Source organism: Hakea prostrata, unplaced genomic scaffold (assembly GCF_041222555.1).
Source record: "Hakea prostrata isolate BN-2017 unplaced genomic scaffold, UWA_Hpros_2 contig_17, whole genome shotgun sequence".
In the NCBI taxonomy this organism is placed as follows: domain Eukaryota; kingdom Viridiplantae; phylum Streptophyta; class Magnoliopsida; order Proteales; family Proteaceae; genus Hakea; species Hakea prostrata.
In genome coordinates this window covers 136,006-153,543 of record NW_028291136.1, presented here as the reverse complement: position 1 = coordinate 153,543, position 17,538 = coordinate 136,006, and the positions used below count along the sequence as shown (strand labels likewise).

General features: G+C 41.6%; 1 non-coding gene across 1 annotated transcript; it reads left to right on the top strand.

Moving 5' to 3' along the window:
* Positions 1-247: 247 nt before the first annotated feature.
* Positions 248-354, top strand: LOC148999295 (small nucleolar RNA R71). Its single transcript, XR_016170979.1, has one exon. It is a non-coding gene; the product is annotated as a small nucleolar RNA R71 (small nucleolar RNA).
* The last annotated feature ends 17,184 nt before the right edge of the window (positions 355-17,538 follow it).

Here is a 17,538-nt window from a genome sequence, read left to right as displayed (position 1 = left end):
AGTTAGGGATGACACTTGTGCAGTTAAAGCTATCACTGCATCTAACTCATGAATCCCTGCCACTCTCTTATTTGTAGCACCTCTCTCAGCTAGCCATTGGTAGTTGTTGTTGGCCATTCTCTCCAAGATCTCATAAGCTTCATTGTAAGACTTAGCCAATATAGCCCCATTTGCTGATGCATCCACTATGGATCGAGTTTGTGCACTTAAACCATAGTAGAAAGTCTCCATTTGAAACCAATGAGGAATACCATGGTGAGGACATTTACGCAAGAGGTCCTTAAATCTTTCCCATGCCTCATACAAAGATTCACCATCCAACTGTTGAAAATCAGTGATGTCATTTCTGAACTTGGCATTCTTTGTTGCAGGGAAGTACTTCATCAAGAACTTCTCTACTAAATCATTCCATGTGGCTACTGATTGTTGAGGTAAGAAGTTCAACCATGCTCTTGCCCTATCCCGCAATGAGTAAGGGAATAGCTTCAATCTCAAAGCTTCTAAAGTTGCTCCAGGTATCTTGAAAGAATCACTTACTTCCATGAAGAGTATAAGATGGAGATGAGGATCTTCTGTTGGCATCCCACTGAACTGTCCTATAGTCTGAAGCATTTGGAACATCATAGTCTTAAGTTCAAAATGTAATGCATGAATTTATGGCCTTACTATACTTGGATTCAGCTCATGCAACCTTGGGACAACATATCCTCTAATGGCCTTATCTCTATCATCACCTTCAGCTGCCATATTATTCTCAATATTATCCAATCCATTTCTCACTACTTCAGCCATTGTTGGAACTGCTACTAGGCCTCGCTGCTCCCTTCTTCTAGCTCAAAATGTCCTTTCTATTTAGAAGTCAAAGGGTACAAACTCTTGATCAGGCAGCGTGTTCATACAAGGGTAGGTCCACCGGCGGATTTGATGGATTCTTTTGACCGCCCAGAAGACTCGGCAATCGCCCTAGGAGTCATGGAAGGTCCAGACTTAGGATGCACAGAAGAAGTCTCAGTTCTTTCTTCTACTCTTTGTTGGCTAACTTCTACGAAGTCACGCCAAAGAGCAGTTAGGGTTTTGTTGTCACTATTCGACTGCTCAGAGGGAAAAGAAACAAAGGCCTCATCGCCACTATCACTTTTACCAGTGCTTGGCGCAAGGGAAACCCTATTATCTTCCATTACTAAAGGGTCTGACGACAGTTTCTAGAGAAAAAGAAACCTGGAGACAGAAAGTAAACTTTGCAAAAAGATCAGTAAACTTACTGATTCACTGAGGCAGAGAGCTCGAGAACGAAAGAATCGTAAAGGCGCGAAGAAGACGACGAGGTTTCAAAATTCCAGACAAGAAGAATGAAACCTACGAAGACAACGAACAACTTTTAAGCACCCGCACGGATGTTCGAGGACGTGAATGATCAAGATTCGTTTGGCATCAACGATCGAGATTCATTCGGCATCAATGATCGAGATTTGAAGATGGTTCGAAAGTTTGAACTCACGAATCCAAAACAGGTGTTCGAAAACCGTCATTTTGATTGCGTGAGCCATGATAGTTTTCAGCGGCAGGAGGATGTGTAGTGTCACCCTCACAAAGCTCAAGGAAAAAGCGACACTACCGCATTAAATGTGAAATGACGTTTAAAGGATTATGCAAGACTATTGCTTGACGACAAACCCAGTTAAAAACCAAGCCCTCGGGATTGACCGAACGCTTGGTCTGGGGGGCTTGTGATATGGAGAAAATATGATCGAACTTGGTTCATTCATGGTTCGACCTTCGACTCCGTTTGAGACGAAGGGAATCGACTCGTTTCCGAACGAGCCGGGTTCAGGAGGTAGCTTGCTGAGGAAGAAAACTAAATCAGCTATAGGCACACCCTAATCCAATACTTATGGAGGAGGTTAATTAACCTAATGACGGCGGGGATGAATTGGGCGGCGGTCACTTATCACTTTCAGAAGGATAATCATCAGATAACGATCGGATTATCCTAGGAGTCCTCTACTAGTCCAAACTAGTAGAAGTCTATCACTCAACGGATCTATCTGTTGAGATCCAATGGCTATCCGAAGAAGGCTCATATACATCCAACGACGAAGATTCGAAGGTACACTCTATATAAACATCGCCTCCCGACAAGGGAAGGGGATCTAGAGACACACACTTGAACGTGAACACTCAGATGCTTACTATTTGAATTGTATTCCAGTTATTCATTCCTTAGCTCTGTGTTCTAGCAGAGCCATTTATGATTAAGTTCATCAACTGACTTAGACTTCGGAGGTGGACTCCCGACCCCAGCGGTCGGGCCACATCTGACGCTTTGTTTTGTAGGTCATTCTCAGGAGATCTAAGGGCTGAGCAAATTTTGGACGCATCAGGGCGTCACCTTCTTCCTCTTCTTCCGAAAGCTCTATTATAATTGGAGTCATAGGAGGTGAATCATCAAGAAAGAGTGTTATATCCGGATCGGGATCGGGCAAATCGTTATATCCATCCAGATAAGATTGATTGTTGAAAATGTTCATTAGCTTGAAAAAAGGCTTACTATCCAAATATTTGCGGATGAAAGCTTTTCGGGTTTCAGCAAGGATACAATCGAGATTGGGAGGAACTATTTGATTCTGTAGCTCATCAACCTTAGCTTCAGAATCATTCAGTTCCCCCGAAAGACTCACAATCCTCCGCTCGACGCCACGGATACTGTGAAACTCGGCCCTACCTTAACCCGGATACTCTATTGTTTGTAGGTCCGATGACCCGAAGTGGAAGTGAAAGTCAACTATGGGCCATATCAATAGAAGACATGGTGTTCGACTCCGAACCCATGGAGATTGACGATGATGCCCTATACTTGAAGACCCTATTGGATTTGGGAAAGAGACTACACCTTGATGAAGAGAAGATTGGTTGATGACTTCAGGGCATGGTTAGACATGATTTGAAGGCATTTCTCAATGTTAGGTAAGTTATAGTTTATGTGTTTAAAATCTCGTTTGATTCCAATAAGTGAAAGGCCCTCAAATCCCTGATTCAGGCTTTGTTGACAACCTGGGTTGACTACTTGGGTCGACTTGGTCAGTCTACCCAGCCAATCGACCCTAGCGATGCAATTTGAGCGAGAATCTTTTGTTTAGGTTATATTGCTATATATACCATAGTACTTCATATTTTTAGTATCCCTAACCTCCAAAACACTTAGAGAACTAAAGGAACTCCTCTCCAAGACACCAAGAGTGTTGAAGAAGATCAAACCTTGCAACATTCAAGTTCTCTCTCTTGTTCTTCAATCAAAGGTTAGTAATCACTCTAATATGTTATTGATTCATTCTTACTATGATCATTCTATTCTCTGAACTGAGATTATGAAGAAGATGTTGCATCCTTGTAATCATATCTTCTACAATCTCTTTTCATTCTCTTATGCTATGATCTTCATATTCATTCTCAATAATGATTTTTATGATTTCTTCTTGAATCTATGATCATATTCTTATTTTGATTTCTTCTAGCATTATAGATGCATCTCCATGATCATTCATACTTTTGATTTACTGTATTAGTCTACTATAATGAGATCTCATCATCTCTAGTCCATCTCTTTCATTCATAGAATGTTTTCAACCAAATTAGAAAGTATGATTCTAAATTAGTAAGTATTGGTTTTTATTGTTGTTTGATGTCTAACATATGCTAGATAGTCTTAGATTACTGTGTTAGACATTCCCTCCAAGTTTCGTAGCATTCCGGATCATGTAGAATAGGTTTTGGACCAAAAATCTGATTTTGGACTCGTACTGTTCACAAGGCAGATTGCTTGGGTCGATTGGACCAATCTACCTAGCCAATCAACTCGGCATGACAGCAAGGGATTTCTTCATCCGTTTCGATTCGTTTGATGCTTATTCTTTTAGGACTGCTTTCTAATGATTGTATGATGTTGTTCTAGGGTTTGTTTGCTAACCTTGGATCCATTCTCTTGTTCGTCCGGAATATCTTCGAATCTATTTAAGGTAAGGATAGTTGTTACCATATTAACATAGATTGCGTGAATGTTAGTCTCTAAATTGGGAATCACTTAGAATTCCTACCGATATGATAGTTTCTATTATGATATGAATGCTGTAAGTATAGTAGGTTTGTACTTTCATATTTACCTTACGTACTTGATCATGTATGGACTCTTATTCATGTATGTTGTTTATTAATTTGATCTTGTCTTCATATACTTATTCTTATGATGAGATATCTGTCATGTATGATATGACTGAATTGGGAATGTGACTGTTTAGGTATGATTCGGGATTGGGGAATGTTCTTTTGTCATTTCTGTCCTTGGACATCAGTGTGAATAGTATGGGATATTTCCGATGTTGCCCTTTGACACTTTCCCAAATTATTTGTTGTCATACCTAGGATATGTCTAGCAGTGTTTGGCAAGGATTCCCTGTTATATCAGACCTGATTCGGAAGGGTATTGAGACCGAGTAACCTGTGGTAGCAATGGGGGTTTATGGGTGCTCAAGACCGGTAACCAATCTGTGAGGGGACATAAATCACATTGTGGATACTCGTGAGAGGCCATTCATTGGTAGGTTGCATTTAGTAGACTTGGGCTCATGGGCATTCAAGACCGGTAGCCAATCCGTGAGGGGACATGAGAGCTTCCCGTCTATTACTTGTGGATGACCAATAGGGTTAATGAGTCCGTAGTCCAAGTTGGTTGTAGCCATAGGATACGCTGACTATAGTGTAAAGGATACCGGAAAAGATTGCCCGGGGCGAGGAATGGACGTATCTGGATCTGAGTTGATATAACCAAGCAGATGACTCGCATTTGGCTAGGCTTTACCCTGACATGTGCCAATACTTAGACCAATGGTGATTAGAGAGAGGTGACCTAAACCCCAGCCATGGAATGTCCCGAGGGATCCCTTAACCAACTACCACCTGTAGACCCAAGATACCAAGATGTTTGAGGGGGACTAAATGACCTTCCTAAAGAAGTATGGTGCTATGACTTAAAGCATGTCTACCTATAGAGACCAACATACATAGAGTTAGACTCATACTGTCACACCCCGCCCGCCGGGCCTGGTTACCCGCCCGCCGGGCTGTGGGTGCGATCCGTCACAGGATCCATGGTTTTAGTCTATCAATAATAATAAATACAAATACATGAATCAAGAGCAAGAATAGTACAATAATCAATAAAAAGGTTACAGGAGTCCAAATACTCCGATAAATATCCAAGAACGAACGAAAGAAGGAAGATCAAGAATCAAAAGTAATATCGAGATCAGCGGAAGCAAAAAGAATAACTAAATAATCTTCATCTTCAGGAGGCTTCATGCTCTGCAAGTTCATGTATCACTGTCTGTGCCACATCAGCTTCATACGAGAAGGCTCTTTCATATGAATCATCTCCAACTTCCGACATTGTGCAACCATCTGTACAGTTTATATAATACATACAATGAAAGGAATGAGTTCCAACGAACTCAGTAAGGAACAAGCAATTCTCATATATATGTCAATACAATCCACGAATGCACATATGAAATGATATGGATGATATGCAGAAATATGAATGCTACTAAGATCTAACTATGCAAGTCTCTAATCAGCTGACATGCTTTAAGATATACACCAGCCCTCCTTTGGGTAAGTATCATCACTCTAATCCGGCAAGGACTGGTTACCTCTATAGGGATCCTGGGCAAAGGGGTAAGTCCACACCTGGCTCTCAAACCATGGTTGGGGGGTTAAGTCAACACTCTCTCACCACGACCATTGGCAATGAGTACTGGCGCATGTCGGGGTTTCTAATCCAATGCAAGGTCATAATGGTAACATACTATATGGAGTCAAGATACTTCCCCTATGGCACCAACCAACTCGGTTCAGTATCCTTCGCAACCTAGGAGTGAGAACCCTCACGGACCCGGCTACCGCTGTTGGACTCCACTCCTTAACCATATGGTCATCCACATATTATTGGGGTGGATGCTCTCATGACTCCTCACGACACCCGGTCCGTTCCTTGGACGTCCATGAGCCCAACCCTAACATATGCAACCCTACCATTACATGACCAATAGTGGACCACTGAGTCTCCGCACGGACTGGTTACCGCTGTTGGATGAAACATAGTCACGTCACCATTGTCACGGGTCACCCGGCTTCAATTCCCCTGCCGAAAGGGTAATAGCATGTGGGGTACCTAGCCATGCTATTCTAGACACTCCTAAGTATATCATCCAGTAATCATGATAGTGCTGGAGACATCAGCAGGCATGTGTCCCATTCCACAGCCTTCTGATATCTCAAGCTAAGATATCCCAAAGGAATACCCCTTCCATCACAACTACACTACAATCACTCTTTATCATACCATGAACAGTTGTGCAATATCATAAAAGATGAAGTACATCAAAGAACACCACTAACAGCAAGTATACAATAAGATTCACATGCTTTATACAATTACAACAAGTTACATGATCAAAGAATAGTAAATAGAACAGCTGAATCATCATGTATATGTAATTGCATATAAATAAGAATGCATGTCCTTACACCTGTAATTTAGTAGAAGTCCTCTAACTTGCAATCCATAAACTATTATAAGACTTTTATTTGAAACAGAGAACACCTAGGAATAGGGTTACAAGAATGTATAAGAGTCAAGAGTCAAAACAATTCAAAAATCAAACCTACACGATTCTATCGGAAACCAGCCGATTGCTTGTGGCGGTTGCTTAAGTTAAGCGACCTCCACAAGCGACCGCCCTGTTTCGAGCAGTTTCCAACTCCGAAAATCAGACTTTTTATCATCCGATTTCAATCCGTTTTGGGATGATCTTAGTCCGAATTTCAAGCTTAATAGGTCTAGAACAAGGGGGTAACAAGAAACCCTAAAATTAACAAAGATTTATTACCCAAATCATTCCCCTTGATGGGATCCATCCATTAAACAAATGTGGGGATTCGTTTAGACGGGGATCTCATCAAGAACATTGAAAAGGGAGGTACAACAAATCAATTGGGTAATCACTAACAAAATGGGGGTGGGTTCATATCAATCGAGAGGTTAAAAAGAAGAGAATAGAAGATGGAGATTCATTACCTTAATCGAATCACCAAGAATAGAAGGAAAAAGGTTCCGGATCATTAACACACTTCGCCCACCTTTTAGCATGTTTCCACTGCCACCTAATCGCCCAAAATAGCAATCCCAAACATAATAATGCGTTAATAGGGCGAGGGATGCTATTTATAACGAATAGGGGGCAAAATAGGGCATTTTCCCCATAAGCGAACCGGGCAGTCGCTTAAGGAGGTCGCTTGGTTTAATCAACCGCCACTAGCAACCGCCCCCAAGTATATTGCTATACAAGGGTGCTTTGCTCAGGGGGTTGAAACCCAAACACAACCTAGCCCTAAACAACACATGGGGGATGTCTTACCTTCATTCCGGACATCTCCAAACACCACTTGCCTTCAACCAGAGATCCAACTTCCTAGTAAGGCAGATTCTTCAACAAGAGAATCCAGATCCATGGGTTCTGGATATGGATCATGGACTCCTATCTGGACACTCCACAAAATTAATCCGACTAGACCTTCGGGTTCTCGGACCTGCAATACGGATTCTGGGTTAGAAAATGGGGGTTGTTACATTCCTTCCCCCTTAAAAGAAATTTCGTCCCCGAAATTGCAACGTATCTGAAAGTTCAAAAAGCTTGGGGAACTTGGTCCGCATCTCATCTTCTTTCTCCCAAGATGCTTCCTCAAAAGAGTGATTCTTCCATCTGATCTTCACCAAAGGTATAGTCCGATTTCTCAACTGCTTGTCCTTCTGGTCCAAAATTTCATCCGGCTCTTCATCATACGCCAAATCCACACTCAAGCCTTTCAGTTCATGCTGGAGCAATTGCTCTGTGCTTGCCAAGCACTGCCTTAGCATAGACACATGGAAAACATCATGCACACCAGCAATTCTCACCACATTGTCAACACACAGCCTAGCCAACTTGTCCATGGTAGGTGATCTTCATCGGGAAAAAAAAAATGAGCCGATTTGGTCAATCGATCCATTACCACCCACACTGAGTCATTCCCTTTGCTGGTTCAGGGTAGACCTATGATAAAGTCCATAGCAATGTCTTCCCACTTCCAACTAGGTACTGGAAGAGGTTGCAGAAGGCCAGACGAAGGCTGTCGGACAGCTTTCACACATTGACAAGTTCCACACTTAGCAATGAAATCTTCCACATCATTCTTCATGCCAGACCACCAAAAATACCCTTTCATATCATGGTACATCTTCACGCTTTCGGGATGAATAGTAAAGATGGACTGATGAGCAATAGTCAAGATTTCGCTTCTGAGGTCTTCCACAGCAGGAACACAAACTCTTCCTCTAAAACAAGAGCACCATCAAAGGCTAGGGAGGAAATCTTCCACGTCCTTAGTCTTCGAAGTGATCAAGTCAATCTTCTTCTTTAATTCCGGATCCGTCAACTCGTAGAGCAACAATTCGGTCCCTCAAACTTTGTCGAACTAACACAAATGCCAAAACAGCACCGAAACCTTCCGACAAAAATCAAGTCCATATCTAACAATGGAGAACAATAAGGCTTATTGAGAGATGTCAGATCTACACTTTCTTGATTACTCTTTCTACTCAAAGCATCAACAACCACGTTAGCTTTTCCTGGATGATATTAAATATCACAATCATAGTCCTTCACCAGTTCTAGCCATCTTCTTTGTCTCATATTCAACTCCTTCTGAGTAAAGAAATACTTGAGACTCTTGTGGTCAGTGAAAAGATATCTTTTCACCATAAAGATAGTGACGCCAAATCTTCGAGCAAAAACCACAAATTGCCAAAATCCAAAATTCTGTGCAACGAATCGGACCGGTCGCTTGAGCCGGTCGCTTAAGTTAAGCGACCGCCACTAGTGACCGCCCCAAAATACGCGCGACAGGTGGGAGATGGAAATAGCATGTGCGGGAGTTCTGCGGGTGCATGGAGTGCGCTTATCGCACCGGTTGATGGTCAGAGGCGAAAGGTGGTCAGGCAGTTCGCACTGAGACTGGAGAAGAATTGGAGAACCCCTCACCTCATTAAACTGGAATCTAAGTTCATTGACTTAGAGAAACAAACTGGAAAGAAACTGATTTAAACACTTTTATTCCGCTGCCCTCATTTTTGACTTATTCATTATTCTTTATTTTCTTTCCTTTGTTATTGGAGCATTTTGGGCTTCTGTAATTCATTTAATTTAGTTATTGAATATTCTTGCTCATGATTATCTGTATTTGTCTTAAATATTGTTGATAGACTAAAACCTTGGATCTTGTGACGGATCGCACCCACGGGTTGTCGGGCGGGTAACCGAGACCGACGGGTGGGGTGTGACACATACATGCATTGTCTGTCTCATATCATATTGCATCATGCTATGTATTTGCTATCATGTTATTTATGTTGTTATGGAATGACTTGCCTTGCTGAGTTCTCTTGAACTCACTCCTTCTGTACAAATATCTTTTGTTAGATTATTCTACAGGTATAGATGACTATGAAGGCCAATATGAAGAAGCACAAGCTGAAGAAGCGTACTACACACAAGGTGTTGGCAATATGAAGATCTCGGTGATGATCCCTCGAGTGATCATGTTACGTACCATGATTAGCCCTACCGTGGAGTGGGAGCGTCCGAGCTTGATTGATGAAGTCTATGTCTATGAAGACGTTTTTTATAAAGTAGAATAGACTCTAGCTTAGTTTGATTATTATTTATTTCTTTCCTTTTTGAACCGGCTGTAATCTTTCTTTGACTTTCGAACTACGTTCCGTTGTACTCGTGGAGTGAGATTCCGCCTCACTCTACATTTTGATTGTAAATATATATTGGTATCATTTCCACACTCTGATGATTATTTTGTTACTTTACTTTGATCTATTAATTAATATTGTTAACATTGATTTAGTATTGTTCTTCATTATATTATTGTGAATGTGGGAGGTTTATTTCCTCGATACTGATCTTCAAAACTGTGGATCACACACTCGGGTATGCCAGGTAGGGTACCGGCTGGGTGGATGTGACAGATACTCTTCTTAGCTACATCCAAATCTTGGGAAAGACGCTTGATCTCTATGTTCCTTACCTTGAACTCTTCCCAAAGCCTATCCCGAAGCCGCGCAATCTCCCAATCCTTAGCTGCAGATTCTGCCTGAAGCCTAGAAAGATCAGAATGCATCCTCCCAATCTGGTAGGCTAAGTTCTCCTGTTTGTGGAAATTATTCATAGGGCTCCTGCAACATCAAAAGAGTCATTCAGGAGTCAGAAACATATATATATATATATATATATATATATATAAGAGAAGAAAGTGATTGCAGCATTACGAGACTTACATCACAAGCCACTTCACAAACACATCGTTAGGAACAGAATCGAAGGATCTGCTTTGAGCCGGCGTTTGGGCTAGAGTGCTCCATTCCAACGCTCTGTCAAAATCGTCAGTCACGAGATCGGACCTTTTCAACTTTCACGAAGGTCTATAAATTTCTTCACCAGACTGTGAGGGCCTCTTTGATGCAGAAGAGGCTGGCATTTTCGAAGGAGACTGTTCTAAAGAAAGTACAACAAAAATAATAGTGTTAGCCAAATCAAAATCAAAAGGAGATAACTAGACGTAAAGACACCTAGGTACTACGGAACTCTAGAAGGGCTGAGGGAGTCTGAAACCCTATCTACAAAAAGTCAGGAAGATAGACTGAAGAAGGAAAAAAGAAATTCAAAAGCGCAAAAGCTTACTTGTTCAACAACTTTTCCTTCAAAACTACAAACAATGAAGCAGACAACTTAAACAAATTCTTCTCTAAGGCCTTCAAGTTTTCAATATCAGAGAAAGGCGATTTTTAAACTTTGTACTACGTGAAAGTTAGAAGATAGAAAATGGATGAAGAAGAAGCAGAGAAGGGTTTAAATAAGTGTGAGTGGAAGAACGAAAAGACTCATGCTAAGAGGATCAACGGCCACAAATCAATGACTTTTCGAAGTCTGCAAAGATGAACGGCGGTGATTGAGCAACCTTTCAAATTTTGAAACAAGAGTTTAAACTTGTCACATCCATACACGTGGTGATTTCAGTGCTGGTTACGAAGATGGCTAGCTTGGGTAATGAATCGTCAGTTGAAGCAATTAAGGCTATGTGACGGTTGCGCTTCCCAATGAAGATTGTGGTGCTAGATGGAGGGCCAAAATCAAGGGATCAGGATCAAGTGCAAAAATGCATGAACGTTACATCAAGGAGCAGGATTACCTTGATGTGAGTTTCCCGATCGCCAAAGCCTCTAATTTTTTGAATGCGGGACAATGTGTGAAATCCCCCAGATTTCTACCCCTTTAACCCATGGTTTTAAGACCAAGAACCGGGGGCCTCGAGTTGGCGGAAACCGTGAGCCATTCAAGTTAAGCCCAAAGGATTGGAAATGGAACTAATATTGGTGGATGACCCTTGCAATGACTCAAAAGCTCTCCTAGAATTTAAGTGAAGAGAGAAGATTATTCACGATAGTGTAAAAAGGGTGATTTTAGAATGCCCGTAGATTGGTGATGGTGAATTCAATTGATACGAATAAGGTATCAAATCGAAGATCGTCGAAAGGCCTTTCCAACGATCCTAAAATCATCAAAATTGGAGGTTTTTTGAAGGTCCAACCATGGGCTGGAAGATTTGGCCGTTTGGGTGAACCAACCCCTCCATCCCATTTTCTATTTAGGGGCAAAATTGGAATTTCGGATTTTTAAGCCCTATTTATGTTTTATCTCATCCGTAAACTCATTTTTGGAGGCTAGAAAGAGGCGGAGGCTTTGCGAAGAGGAGAAAGGAAGGAGAAGAGTACTTCCCATCCAATCAAAGGTGCTCTGCAACCTGCAAAACTAGGAAAGGTTAGTTATCTTTAACCCTTCTCTTTAATCATAGTTGGTGAGAGTTTATCATCTCTTCTTTCATGGAGATCTTAAAAGGGAAGGTTGTTAGGTATCTTGGATGCTTTCTTTTCTTGTATTAATGTCCCTTCCTAGTTTGTGGGAGTAATGGTTAGATCCCATGCTAAGGTTGACGCATTTTGACTCTCTAGGTCACCCACAGGTGATTTATGAGAGCCAAATTTGGGACTTTTTGAGATTGGTAAAATTTAATCAAATTGAAGGTACCGGTAGGATCCTTTAGTTGCCAATTAGACTTTCCCAAAGTTTTGTTTCGCTATAGACTTCGAATTGGTGGCGAATTAGAGACCATTCACTAGTGAGATTGAGAACTACCCTTTTTAACCTAGTTTCAGATTTGGGTTTTCGTGGGAAGATTTTAGGATATCCTTTGAAACCCAAATTGGCTCTAATTTGTGATAATTATTTCTTTTGCATGAATAGGTTAATATATCTTTAGTCACTAATTTGTGAGAATGAACTACTGATCTTTGGAGAAAAGAATCAAGTGGAAGGTGAGGAATTTACTTAACTTTATATTACATATATAATGATGTTAGTTAATTTTCATTATTTATATCTTAACTTGCTTTAGTATTGTCTTGTGATTATGTCTTCTATTTCTCAATATCTTTGAATATTGATATGAGAATGTATGAGATGGATGAGATTGAATGGATTGAGTTTTTCTTGTTGAATCCTAAATTATTGATATAAAAATATATAGATGATATTGAACTAAATTTCTCATTCTATTTCATGTTGCAAACTAGGGTTGTGGGTTCACCCATTTCCCTAGTGACATTATGTGATTGCTTAGATTGTAATTGGGAATGGGAAATGCCCTTTTGGAATTTCTGCCATAGGATACCAAAGGAGGTGGTATGGGACGCATTCCTATGGTGCCTTTGGCGCTTCCCTCGTTACTGATTGACATACCTAGGGCATGTCTAGAAATGTTGGGTTAGGTGACCTCATGAGTACTACTACCCTTTCGGCAGGGGTATTGAAGCCGGTTAACCCGTGATGTTAGTGGCTGGGTCCTGTGTGTCAAGCAGGCCCACTATCATCATAGAGAGGTAGGGTTGCATATAATAGACAAGGGCTCATGGACACTCAAGACCGGTGAAATGACCCGTGAGAGGACATGGAGATCATCCTGTCCATTATATGTGGATGACCACTGGGTTAAGGGATGGGATCCTATAGATGCCTCCCATTGAGGATTCCATTCATAGGTTGGAAAGTATTAAACCAAAAGGGCACTAGGCATGAGGGGAGATATTGGATACTGAACCGAGTTGGTTGGTGCCATAGGGGAAGTATCATTTGTAGTACGAGACCGTATGACTTTGAATTGGGCCTAGGATTGTCCTTGACATGCGCCAGATCTTATACCAATGGTGATGTGAGAGAGTGGTGACCTAATCCCCAACCATGGCTTGACAGGACTTTACACAACAACCGCGGAGAACCCAACTGACATGCTTGAGTGCCGTGAGGGAAGAGTGATGGGACCGCCCAAAGAAGACTGGTGTATGACTTAATGCGTGTCTACCATAGAGACTTCATGATAGAGTTAGGAGCATAATCATTAACGTATCATATCATTGTTATTAATTACATTATTGATATTCATGTTATATGTGTGGTGTGGAATCTTGTGAATGAATGCATGATATGATGTTGAGTTGACCTCACTGAGTTCTGTTCAACTCATTCCTGTTATATGTCTTTTTCTATTAGGTTATACTGCAGGTTATAAGGACTTCTTCCAAATGGAGGATTCATTGCCGACACATCTTTTTGAAGGAGCAACAGAAGAAGGTGTAGACTCGCATGGAGCTTCATGCTAGTGTTAAGACTGTTCTTTTAGGTCGGAATTCCATTAGAGAACTAGTCTAGTTTAGTTTCCGCTGCGAATACAATTACCCTCTTTTCTTTTCAAAACTCTGATGTTGTATTTTTATTTTGAAGTAATGGATGATTGTAACCATTATTTTGGTTTTGATAACTTAATATGATAAACTTGATTTATTCTTCTCCATTTAATTATGTTATATCATGTTTTGTATGGATTTGTCACTGAACCTAGATCTTGCGGTGTATCACCCCCACGGGCATTCGGGTATGACCTAATCCAACTGGGTGGGGTGTGACACCATATAAAGAAATAAAGAATGGGAATTCAAAAGACTTCGGCTTTAGTCGATCGAGTCTTAGAAAGTTGCGCCCGAACGAGAATCTTAAAAATCTATGGTTAAGCCAAGTACAACAAGTAATATCAAGACCGAAGAAGACTGTCATTTAGATCAAACACCCAAAAAGGGAGGGTCTACCCTTACCAAAAAAAAAAAGAGACATCATCAGAGTCCTTGGAAACATTATAAATTTCCAAGAGGATCAGAGATTTGGTCTGCAACAACTTCGGGAGTTCGATTTGCAGAGGCTTGATTCTGGGTGTTCGGCTGGGCATTGTTCTCAGCCGCACCCTCCCCCTCGGGGGTCATTAGAGACTCATTGCTCAAGTATCCTTCAATGCTGGATCAGCAGCTGGGGGATTCTTCTTTTCCACAACCCAACTCAGGATACATTGCCGCAAATGCTCGAAGATCTCTTCATAGATGAGATCTTTGTGCTCATCGATCGGGAAGGAAGGATCCATCGCCAGAATACTCTTCCAGACATCGATGACGCCAGCACGATAAGCTATCACATTATACCGATTGAGCAAATCGCCGAACGGCTGGCTATTCAAATACTTGTGAATACAAGTCTTCCGAACCTCCAGCTTCAGATTTGCAAGACCTTCGGGATCAGTGGTAGCTCTCAGTCTATCCTCTAGCTCTTGTTTCTACGGAATAAAGTTCTCAATCTTGGATTCCGAAGTCGAGATAGTATTCCTCAGTTGTCCCAGTTCTCTGTCCATATCCTCCATTCGGGATTTGGCCACCAAAAGCTTCCCGACAAAAGAGCGCAATCCGGTAGTCTCCTCTTTTAGCTTCGAGACCTCCCCTTAACTTTTTTCAACAAGATCATTGCTGCATTTTGCTTGAGCGCTCAGCCGGCCGATCCTCATGTTTGCTTCAATCTCACAATGGAAGTTCTCTACAAGAACTCTGCAGCAAATAAACATTCGAAAACAAGTCAGTAATGAATACTTGGAATTTCATGTCTATGAAGTTGTTTTTTTTTTTAAAAAAAAAAAATAGATTAAAGGGAGAAAAAAAAAAAAAGGAGGAGTTGTGGTTTTTTTTTTTTTTTTTTAATTTTTTTTTTTTTTTTTTTTTGTTTTTGTTTTTTTCAATTTTTTTGGACCTTTCTACATTTTCTTCTTGGGCATGTAGCTTTTGTTCTCGTGCGGTTTTCCCCCCTTCGAAAATTCCAAGAGGTTTGAGAGAAAACGGAATTTTTCTAAAGATATCGATTTCGGTATAAAACTTTGCGAGATGAGCACCAATGTGTTAAAACTTGTTGTCTATGCATGGCATTGTGTTTAAAACCTAGGGAATATGTTTCTAAGCATTCCTAAGCATGATTTCTAAGCATTGGATACAAGTAAAACATGGTTTTATTGAAATGCAAGCATGAGAAGATGAAAATGGATGAAAGAATGAGAAATTTATCTTGTTTGTGAAGATGGTGTGTTGTGGTGTTGTTGTTGAAGCACTAAATCACCTCAAGAACACTTGTGGGAACTCTTGGAGATTTTCCCTAGAGCTCTCTCACCTTTGGAAGAAGTTAGAATGAGGTTGGAATGTGGAAATGAGGCTTATAATGCGTATTTTCGCATTCCGTGCGGCCATTGGTCGACTCATTGGTCGATCGGGTCACTCGACCAATCACTCGACCAATGGTCACGGTGACCTCATTTGCTGTTGAATTTTTGGAAAATGTGATTTTTGCCTTATGGAATATTGTTTGATGACTATATGGATATATTTGAGCATGATTTAAGTTTTCAAATCATTTGGACTTGTGGTTTAGGTTGAATCTTGAAATTCGGTATTTTGATGTTCTCGGTTTTGCGAATGGTTACTCCGAGAAGTGGGCGTGGTGAATCCGGTGGTCATGGAGGTGGTGAAATACCTCGGGGAGGTGGTGAAGTACCTCATGGAGGTGGTGAGATACCAAATGTTGATCGGGGTACTCATGAGATCCCTGGTTTCCCGAATGTTGGAAGTTTCGAGAGATATTGCCAATATTATGGGCAATATGATGCGCGACAAGCGGCTCGGTTCAACCGGATGTTGGTGGGTTTCATGACTCTGCATAATGAGACCCGGGCTGGTGCTAATGCGAATCCTCATGCCGCGATCCTGAATGCGGGAGGTTTAGCTGGAACTCCTCATACTCGCTTGATGGAGAGTTTTCGAAGATGCAAGTACCCACTTTCACTTGGATTTACCAAGGACCCCTTGTTTCCTAACAAGTGGCTTCGTGAGTTGGAGAAGGCTTTCCGACATCTGCAATGCTCGGAAGCTCGAGAAGATTTTGTTCTTTGAACGAAGTTGCAACAAGAAGGCGATGCATGGTGGATCTCCACTCGTCTGTTTTGGAAGGTTTGCATGCGGGAGTTGTAACTTGGGAGTTATTCAAAGAGGCTTTTTGTATGAACTACTTTCCCGAGGCGGTGAAAGATGCGAAGGAAGCTGAGTTCATGATTCCGACTCAAGGAACTCATGTCCGTGTTGGAGTACCAACAGAAGTTCGAGGAGCTTCATTTCTTTGCTCCAGATTCTTTGAAGGAAGACCTCGCCAAAGCAAAGAAGTTCTTCAAAGGACTGCGCCTGCCATTAAAGCTTACCTCACAGATCCAGCCTATAGTGAGCTATGCTTAAGTGGTGCGAGAACTCGAAGAAGTTGGAAGAAACAGAGAAGGAAAGTGCTCGTGTGCAAAAGCCTTGGCGATCAAGGAATTCTGGTTTGGTGGATCGCAATGACCGTCGTTTTGTGAGACCTACACCCTACCCCCACTCCTACCTTTCGAGGCTAAGAGTGTAGGTCGAACACGGGTTTTCAGCAGCCCGGCCGGCCAGTTTAGACGGTATGGCGGAAACCGACCACCAGCAAGTGCAAGTGCAAGTGCAAGGCCTTTTGTTCGAAGCCCTCTGTTGCAGCCACCCCTGTTGGATCCAGCAATCTGTCTCGCTTCTCTTGCAAGCAAGCTGGTCATTTTGCTCGTGCCTGTCCGAAGCGGCCTGCCCAGCAGCCTGCCCCAATGGTGAAGAGTGCTCCTGCTCCTCCCTCTGGTAGAGTTTTCAGTATTTCCGGTCTTTGAGCGGGATCCAAGCCATGATGTGATTACGGGTACATTGTTAGTCGCTTCTATTTCTGCATTTGTCTTATTTGATACGGGTGCATCTCATTCGTTCATGTCAACCGCATTCATCAAGAAGACTAACCTAATCCCCGAGAAGTTGTCTAGTTGTTTATTGATTAGTACACCTCTGGTCCTGTTGTGAAACTAGATAAGGGGTTATCTAAATGTCCTCGTGTTGATTGGTGAGAAGAACTTGGAAGC